This window comes from Lissotriton helveticus, chromosome 7, assembly GCF_964261635.1.
Source record: "Lissotriton helveticus chromosome 7, aLisHel1.1, whole genome shotgun sequence".
NCBI classification, from domain to species: Eukaryota; Metazoa; Chordata; class Amphibia; order Caudata; family Salamandridae; genus Lissotriton; species Lissotriton helveticus.
The window spans coordinates 1,328,255,427-1,328,263,455 of record NC_136068.1 but is presented as its reverse complement, the minus strand read 5'-3'; positions in this window follow the sequence as shown (position 1 = coordinate 1,328,263,455).

Genomic DNA, 8,029 nt, shown 5'->3' with positions numbered 1-8,029 from the left:
CTTCCCCTGCTCCAACCCCCCTCCCCTGACTCTCTCACCTTGCCTGCTATTCCCCTTACATATTTGTGCTTAGTGTTTATCTCGACCTTACAAGTAACTATGTGGCCATGCTCTACGAACTATGTAACCTTTGTAACGATGTAACCTGTAACTATGATCTGATGCTCATGTAAAGCGCTCTGATACCTCCGGGTCTAGCCAATGCTATATAAAACTGTTGAAAAATAAATAAATAAATAAATAAATACATTGAAATAGAGAGACGGGCGCTTTCAATAAAAAGTATTTATTGAACAGTCTTATTCCTTAAGCATAAGAAATGCACTGCTACAATTGAAATGCTAGTTAAGAAGTACGATGCATATAATACGAGTAGTATTATAAAATAGTACTGTAAAAGCATGATATGGTTTCTAAGCCATAAACATAGAACACATGAAATGCATAAAATACATACAGTGATAAAATGGTTGCTAAAAGTACTCGACTGGTGCTTCTAAAATACGCCTACCCCGGTGTACCTAACCTAAGTCTAGTACGAGGGAGGAGTAAGTGTGGTGTAGCTTAAGTCTAGTAATTTTCTGCCAAGAATCTGTTCAAGAATTCTTTAAGGGTCTAATCAGCTCCGTACTTTGGTTTTAGAATAATAGAGGTCTTGTATCTCTCTCTCAGGACTCGATCTCTCAGCAACCCGCAAGGGTAGCCTGGAAACACCGGAGCTGGATTTCTCGGCAGGAGAAAAGACAGCGTCTTCTCAGTGCGTCAGTTGGAGGGTCGGCTTCCTTCAGCACTTTCAGCAGCAGGGCGTCGGGCAAGTTGTTAGTCGGTCTGCTCCTAAACCACCGTGTGTTTGACTGGGCAAATGTAGGCATATTTATACTTTGAAGGTGCCGAGTTTGACGTAAGATTGGACATAATATCGTCACTAGTGCCTCAGTTCCTTGAAAACTCCAGGAGTTCTTGGATAAATTAGTATTCAAGCAGGGGGAGGTCCCTGACTGCTGAAGGCTGGTTTTTCCAATAAATCGTTGTGGATTCTCGGAGTTTAGTGGAAGTAGCCATGCCATATTTGGGCTGCACAGGCTAAGACTAAATAAGATAATGATTCCTTATGCCTATATAAGGATTGGGTGAATTATATCTATGTATGGGCATGAATTGGGATAATTTCACTAGGGTCCTAGATTACCACATAACAAATCTCTGAGTGGTTGCACTATAATGGCATAACTCTGTACAAAGCGAGCATAATATTTGCTAAGACCTAAGAATGCTTGGAACAAATCTTTGTCTTGCGGTTTGGGTGCATCTTTGATAGTATTTAGTAACAACAACTTAGGTTTTATACCTTTGACAGAAATGTTGTGGCCTAAACAGTCAACATCTTGAGTAATGAACTTGCACTTATACTTATTCACGGTCATGCCAACAGCTTCCAGTTTCTGTAAAACTTTTTCAAGGAGAATGTAATGTGACTCTAATGTAGCCATGTGGATAAAAATGTCATCCTGGAATGATTGGATCCCTTTGACATGTATAAACAATTGCTCCATTAACCTTTGGAAAACACTTGCAGCGGATGTTAAACCGAAAGGCATCCGCTTATACATGTAGACTCCAAAGGGAGTAACAAATGTGGTAAGAGACTGAGAATTTTTGGAGAGGGGAATCTGATGATTCGCTGACCGTAGATCAATAGTGGTAAAATACTTGCTACCCCCAAGATTTGCAAGAACTTCTTGAATCCTGAGTAGGGGTTAGCCGTCTACAACTATATTACGATTAAGCACACGGACGAATATCACCTGAGCTCTACTTCGACAACAGCAGCAGAAACCCATTTAGCAGATTCTACAGGTGTTAGTATGGCTTGTAAGCAAATATCATCTACCATTTTTTTTAATCTTCCCTGGCAGACAAAGGAACAGGTCTGCATTTCTGAAACACTGGAATGGCATTTTTTTCTAGTTTAATGATGTGTTGGTAGCCTTTGACCAAGCCAACCTTGTTGCTAAATACACAAGAATATTTAGTAAATAAATTACCCAAATTAGAATCAGTACAAGGTTGGAGAATACTCGCCGGTTTTTGTTCAACAGATAGAATGGGTAGGTCTCCTAACACCAATGGCTCAGGATGACCAGGTCTCAAAATGATGCCTAAATTTGCTTGGTCTTGCCACCCAAGAACATCACTACGATTATGGGCTACATACATTTTGGTACAAATCTCTCTACCTTTAAATTTGATGGAATCAGAAAAATAACCAGACATGATAATATCATATTCCCCAAACGCTTTGGGTTTAACATCCGTAAGTTTGAGCAGATCTTTTGACCAACATTTTTTAAAGGTCTTTTCATCTAGTATAGTGATAGGAGAGCCAGTGTCAGCCATACGATTGATATCAATTGGTCCTATTGATACATTACACATTGGCGCTTTACACCTTTTGGTATCATTGCGTAAAGTATTAATTTCAATAGTGGACAACATATTGCTCATAGCCTCACAAAGAGCATTCTCTTCAACATTAAGAAAATTATCCTTGCCCTTTTGTTTAGCTGATCTACACACCGCGTAAAAATGTCCGATTTTTAACAAGTGTTACATCTCTTACCATGTGCAGGACAATTCACATCGTTGCCCATATGATACTTGGATACACATCTATAACAAGAACCCTTTCTCTAAACACTTATATGTGCTTTATGTTTGGTAGAGACAGCGTTTAAATCTACATCATTAGCATTACCAGTAGAAGCGATATGCATAACTTTAGAACTCTCAGGAAATTTACTAGCAGAATCTTGAGTTAACATTTTTGAAGATACCACAGAACTTTCAATGCTGCATGCAATATCCATCACTTCCTCAAGGGAAGGATTCTTATAAGTTAAAATACGCTCTTGTATCTTTTTGTTAAAGCAATTAAAAACTAGTTGGTCATGCAAAGACATATCTAAATTAGTACCAGATTGAAATTTAGATGCCAAAACACACAAGGCTGCTAAATAATCCTGAATGGATTCATCTTGTGTCTATTTGCGTTTAAAGAACCTATGTTGCTCATCCATAACAGATGGTTCATCAACATAATGTTTTCCCAATCATGCCAACGCTTCCGAGAATACATTCCAGGTTTCGTCACTAGATGGGGCTGGAACAACAGGCTAATTGTCAAATTCATCTTGACCTGCCCTGCCTAAATGATTGAACAAAAGCGCTCTTTTTCTAGAAGCAGAGTATTTGGTAGCATCAATAGCCTCCATGTAATTATCGAAAATTCTATACCACTTGTGCCAAGGAGTGAGAGGCTTACCAGGATTTTGTAAAATGGGAGGTGTTTGCATAACATTATTGGAAGAAGAAGACATATTGCCATAAAATAACAGTATTAATAGAATGCAGAAAAACTTAAAGTAAAAGGTGGTAAGTATGTAAGGTAAAATAAGGAGACAAAAGATAAAATGAATGGCCAAGCTGTAAAACAAAATAAATAACGTGAAAGAAAGAAATGTCACTGTGGTAAATGATGAGAAGAAGCAGGGTGAGGCATAAACAGCAACTAATAAAGTTTGTGTGCTTAACACGGAATACAAGCACAGGTGAAATCCTTGTCCTAAGGGGGGCTTGGGGGAGGGAGCCGACCGCCGGGAGGTCTCCTCCCCCGGGCGGTTTGGGAGGGCTGCGAGGGGTTTCCCTTTAAGGAGACAGAAGTTTCTAGATTTGGGCTGGTCTAGTAGGACCAGTATAGCCCAATTATAAACTCCCCTCCCACTGCCTACCAGCCACCATTTTAGGTTTGGTGACCTGGTGGCTAGGAGGGCTTGTAGCTTTTTTGTGTGTGGAGTGCTTACTTGGGTGCATTTTGATACTTTTAGTAGAGTTTCTTGTAGCATTTCTTCTACTGTGATGGAGGATTATCGCGTTTTGGAGGCCATGAGGCTGCTGTCCGAAGCAGGCCGCATGGACTTATTGGTGAGAGGGGGGCCGGCGCGCCCCCAGCGCCAGGCCTCCGCCGGCGTCTCCGCTGCTGTGCTGGCGTGTTCCCCGCCTACCAAGAGGCGTTCGGGACAGGTAAGCGAAAGGGGCCGGTCCCGTACGAGGAAACCGGCCCCTTCCATGCAGGCGCGTGAGGCTGGGGGGTAAGGGGGTGCTTTGCTGGAGTCCGGCGCTCCTGTGGCGGGCGCACTTGCAGCGCGGCCGGCTACTGTGGTGAGAGCTCGGGTGGCGGTTGGGGTGGGAGCGGCTCCGGCGGTCCCTGACGGGACTCCCGGACATTCGGGCGGGGCAGGCGCGCCTTTGTTTCCACCGGCGGTGCAGGCGGGAAGTGTGCGGAACGTTGAAACGTTCCTGCCGCTTTTACATGCTGCGGGCAAGCGGGGAAAGGGGGGCGGAGAGGGAGCAAGAAGCGCTCCGCATCCGACCCCCTGGGGGAGCGTGTTTTGGAGCCTGAGTTCGTTGTGTTGGCTAGGGGTGCACGAAGGGGTTCAGTACAATTTGCTGATCTTCGTGGTGCATCACAAAGGCATATGGAGCCTCCAGTACATGTGTCAGAGCGGGTGGTGGCGGAGACACAGCTTACCACGGACGCAGGTGCACAGATGTTGTTGTCCCCTTCCAGCCTGTTGGTTCCTGGAATTTGTGCTGTAGAGGGTATTTTGTCAAGTCGGTCTGGGGCAGGTGGGGTGGTGACACATGGGGGTTGTGAGACTCCTTTTGCCCACTTGTTTCCTCACATAGTGTTGGTGTTGCACAGGATGAAATGGGGGCTAATGTGGGCAGCCCTTTACTGTTTTCTACCCCTGGTTCATCGGTGGGTGCTGATTTGTCAGTGGGGGGGGGTTCCAGGGGAGAAGGAGAGTGGGCCCAGATGGGTGAAGGGGGTTCTTTGTCTGGTTGTACTTTGGGTCAGGAGCTTTCAAGGTCAAGGGGAGGTGTTTCCGGTTTTCAGGAGATGGAGGTAGGTCTGCAGAGAGAGGACAGGAGGGCGTCACAGGTGGGTCAGGGAGCCTTTTCGTGGGAGGGACGTGGGGCTGGCCCTGCTCATGCCTCAGGTTTGGCGGGGCTTGGGATGCAGGGTGTGGAGCATTTGGTGGGGTTTTCACGACCAGATGTGCGGTATGCAGAGGCAGTGGGTTTCCGGGGCACGTCTTTGGGACAGGAAGGGTTTCACGGGCAAGTGAGTGGCGGGCCCCTTCAAGGGGTTCGAGAGGCGGTCCCAGGATGGACTGGAGATGCAAGAGGTCCACATTTTATGTGGGGATCTCCTGGATGGGAACATTGTGGTACCTCTGGTTTAGCGCAGCGTGGTTTTCAAAGGGATGATGAGGGCCAGGTTTGTGGTGCGGGGGCCCCTCTTATTGCTCCATCTTCGGCGGTGGCAGGGGGTAACCTGGATGTGAGCGATGATGAAGAAATGATAGGCGATTCCCCGGTCAGGGGACGGCCTGCGAGGGGCGGCATTAGAGGGCGTTCACTGGATAGGTTGCAAGGGATGGTTGTTGAGGCTAATTTGCAGAGGTCAAGGTCTGTTTCAGGTGTTGTATTTAGGGACCCTAGCACACCAGTCCAAACTTTTTCTTTTCAGGATAGGAATAGGTGCGGAGTTCCAGACTTGGCAGGGCGCGGTCCAGTCCCATCTCGCCAAGGGGAAGTGAGGAGAGTGCCTAGCGCGGCCCTCTCTGTTCCACCGGGGGATCCCGCCGCGGTCGGCATACGAGGGTCTGGCGTGTCCCCGCCGGCCCCAACGAGTAGCAGGTATAGGTGGCAGGCCTTGCCGGCGGCTATGGAGCTGCAGAGTCAACGCGCAGGGAGGTACAGGCGAGTACAGCCTGCTCCCCCTCCTGGAGTTTCAAAATCATTTAAATGTACGGTGGTTGATACCGGGTTGGGTAAGACCCGTGGTGATTTGTTGCATACCAGTGTCGATTCAGTGGTGTTGGACTACGACAAAGAGAGTCCTGAAGAAGGTGAAGTGCGGGATCCGGAAGGGGGGGTGCCCTCTCATGTTTCTTGTAGTGTGTTACAGGCTCCAGTGGTCCAAAGTCAAGTGCAAGGGAGAAGAGAGCACGGCCCATCGAGTAGGGCGCCTCGCAGACCGGATGCATTGACCTCGGAGACACGGGCGGAGCCATCGAGAGTGGTCTCTCTGTTGCCAGGTGAGCAATCAGCCACACAGGCCAAACCTACGATGGTGTCTGTGGGTACAGGTGGTGAAACCGAAGTGATTAGTGGTGATGGCCGTCTGGTCAAAGGTCGATATGTAAAAGACACAGCAGTTGGTACAGATGATGTGGTAGACGTTACGAACAAGGTGGTAAGTGGTGTTATGGCTGGTGCTTCCAGCAAGGTTAAAGAGCCTGTGGCCAGTAAAGAATTAAAAATCAAGAAAATGCCTTACATGGGGGTTACAAAACCATTAGGTGCGCATCTCATGTTAAGTACCAAGGAACGTATTTGGAATGGTGAGTATGTGGAACTACTGAAGCTACTCCACAGGGAAGTCCGGTCTAAAGAGGGGTCTAAGGAGGAGGAGTTTGAGCTGGCAAAACGCCCCAGAGTGCCTTTAACTATTGAAAACTGGACAGCTGCATTTTTGATTTATGCCAGTGTATATTGCGAAAAGTTCCCTGAGCGCAGCGTGTCCCTTTTTAAATACATGGACGTCATTCGCAAGGCCCAGATCACCGGGGGTGGTTTTGCTTGGTCTCAATATGATGAGGAATTTAGGGCCAGGATGGCTTGGGACCCGGAGGCTAAGTGGGGGGAGCTGGATAATGACTTGTGGCAACACACAATGGGGTCGGCGTCAGGGGGGAAAACCATTTTTACGGCCAGTGGTTTGCCGTTAGTTTATCGGCCCTTTCAGGGGAAGCCCACCCGGGGAGGGGTGGGGGCCACTGCAACCTTGCACTCAGGGTCTGTTTTCTGTTGGGAATTTAATAGGGGCTCCTGTACCAGGGAGTATTGTAAATTTAAACATGAATGCTCAGGTTGTGGTAGGAAACACCCGTTGTCCAAGTGTTGGGACAATCAGCCATCGGAGGGTACACATGGAAAGCAAACGGTTTCAGGAACATCAAATACGACTTCACAGGGAGGATGGCTGGCCCGTTTCACGATTGGCCGATCCATAACTTGATTGTTTCACCGGTTGGAGTTGTCCCGAAGAAAGAACCGGGACAGTTTCGACTGATTCAACATTTGTCATGGCCTGAAGGGTCGTCTGTTAATGATTTCATTGACCCAGAGGCAGTGTCTGTCTCTTACTCTTCGGTTGACGTGGCCATGTCACTTGTTGTGACAGCGGGCGCAGCCGCTGAGATGGCTAAGTGTGACATCAAGTCTGCTTTTCGGTTATTGCCTGTCCACCCGGACGATTGGAGCCTTTTAGGTATTCAGTTCGCTGGTAAATGGTACGTGGACAAGGCGCTGCCGATGGGCTGCTCCATATCATGTGCCTTGTTTGAGTGTTTTAGTACTTTTCTGCAATGGTATTTTTCCCATCAGTCCGGTCATACCCTGGTAACACACTATCTCGATGATTTTTTCTTTGTCGGATCCCCGGGCTCCGCGGAGTGCCAGAAGGCTCTGGACACATTCCAAGGGCTCATGGAGGATTTGGGAGTTCCTTTGGCTCCCGAGAAAACAATGGGCCCTGCCACTGTCCTCTCCTTTTTGGGTATTGAAATAGACTCTGTGGTTATGTCTGCTCGACTGCCCGAGGACAAAAGGGTCAACATGATTGAATTACTGGATGTGATGTTGTCAAAGAGAAAAGTGTTGGTGAAAGAGATTCAAGTGCTTTTGGGTCATTTGAATTTTGCCTGCAGAGTGGTGAGAGCGGGCAGGACCTTTTGTAGGAGACTGGGCAGGGCTTTGGCAGGTCATCATTTGCCCCACCATCGTGTTCGTCTGTCTGCTGGTGTCAAGGAGGATTTGAGAATGTGGAAGTTTTTCCTGAACTCCTTCAATGGTGTCCCCTTGGTCAGAGAGGTTGACTTTCAGTGGGATGTACAAATGT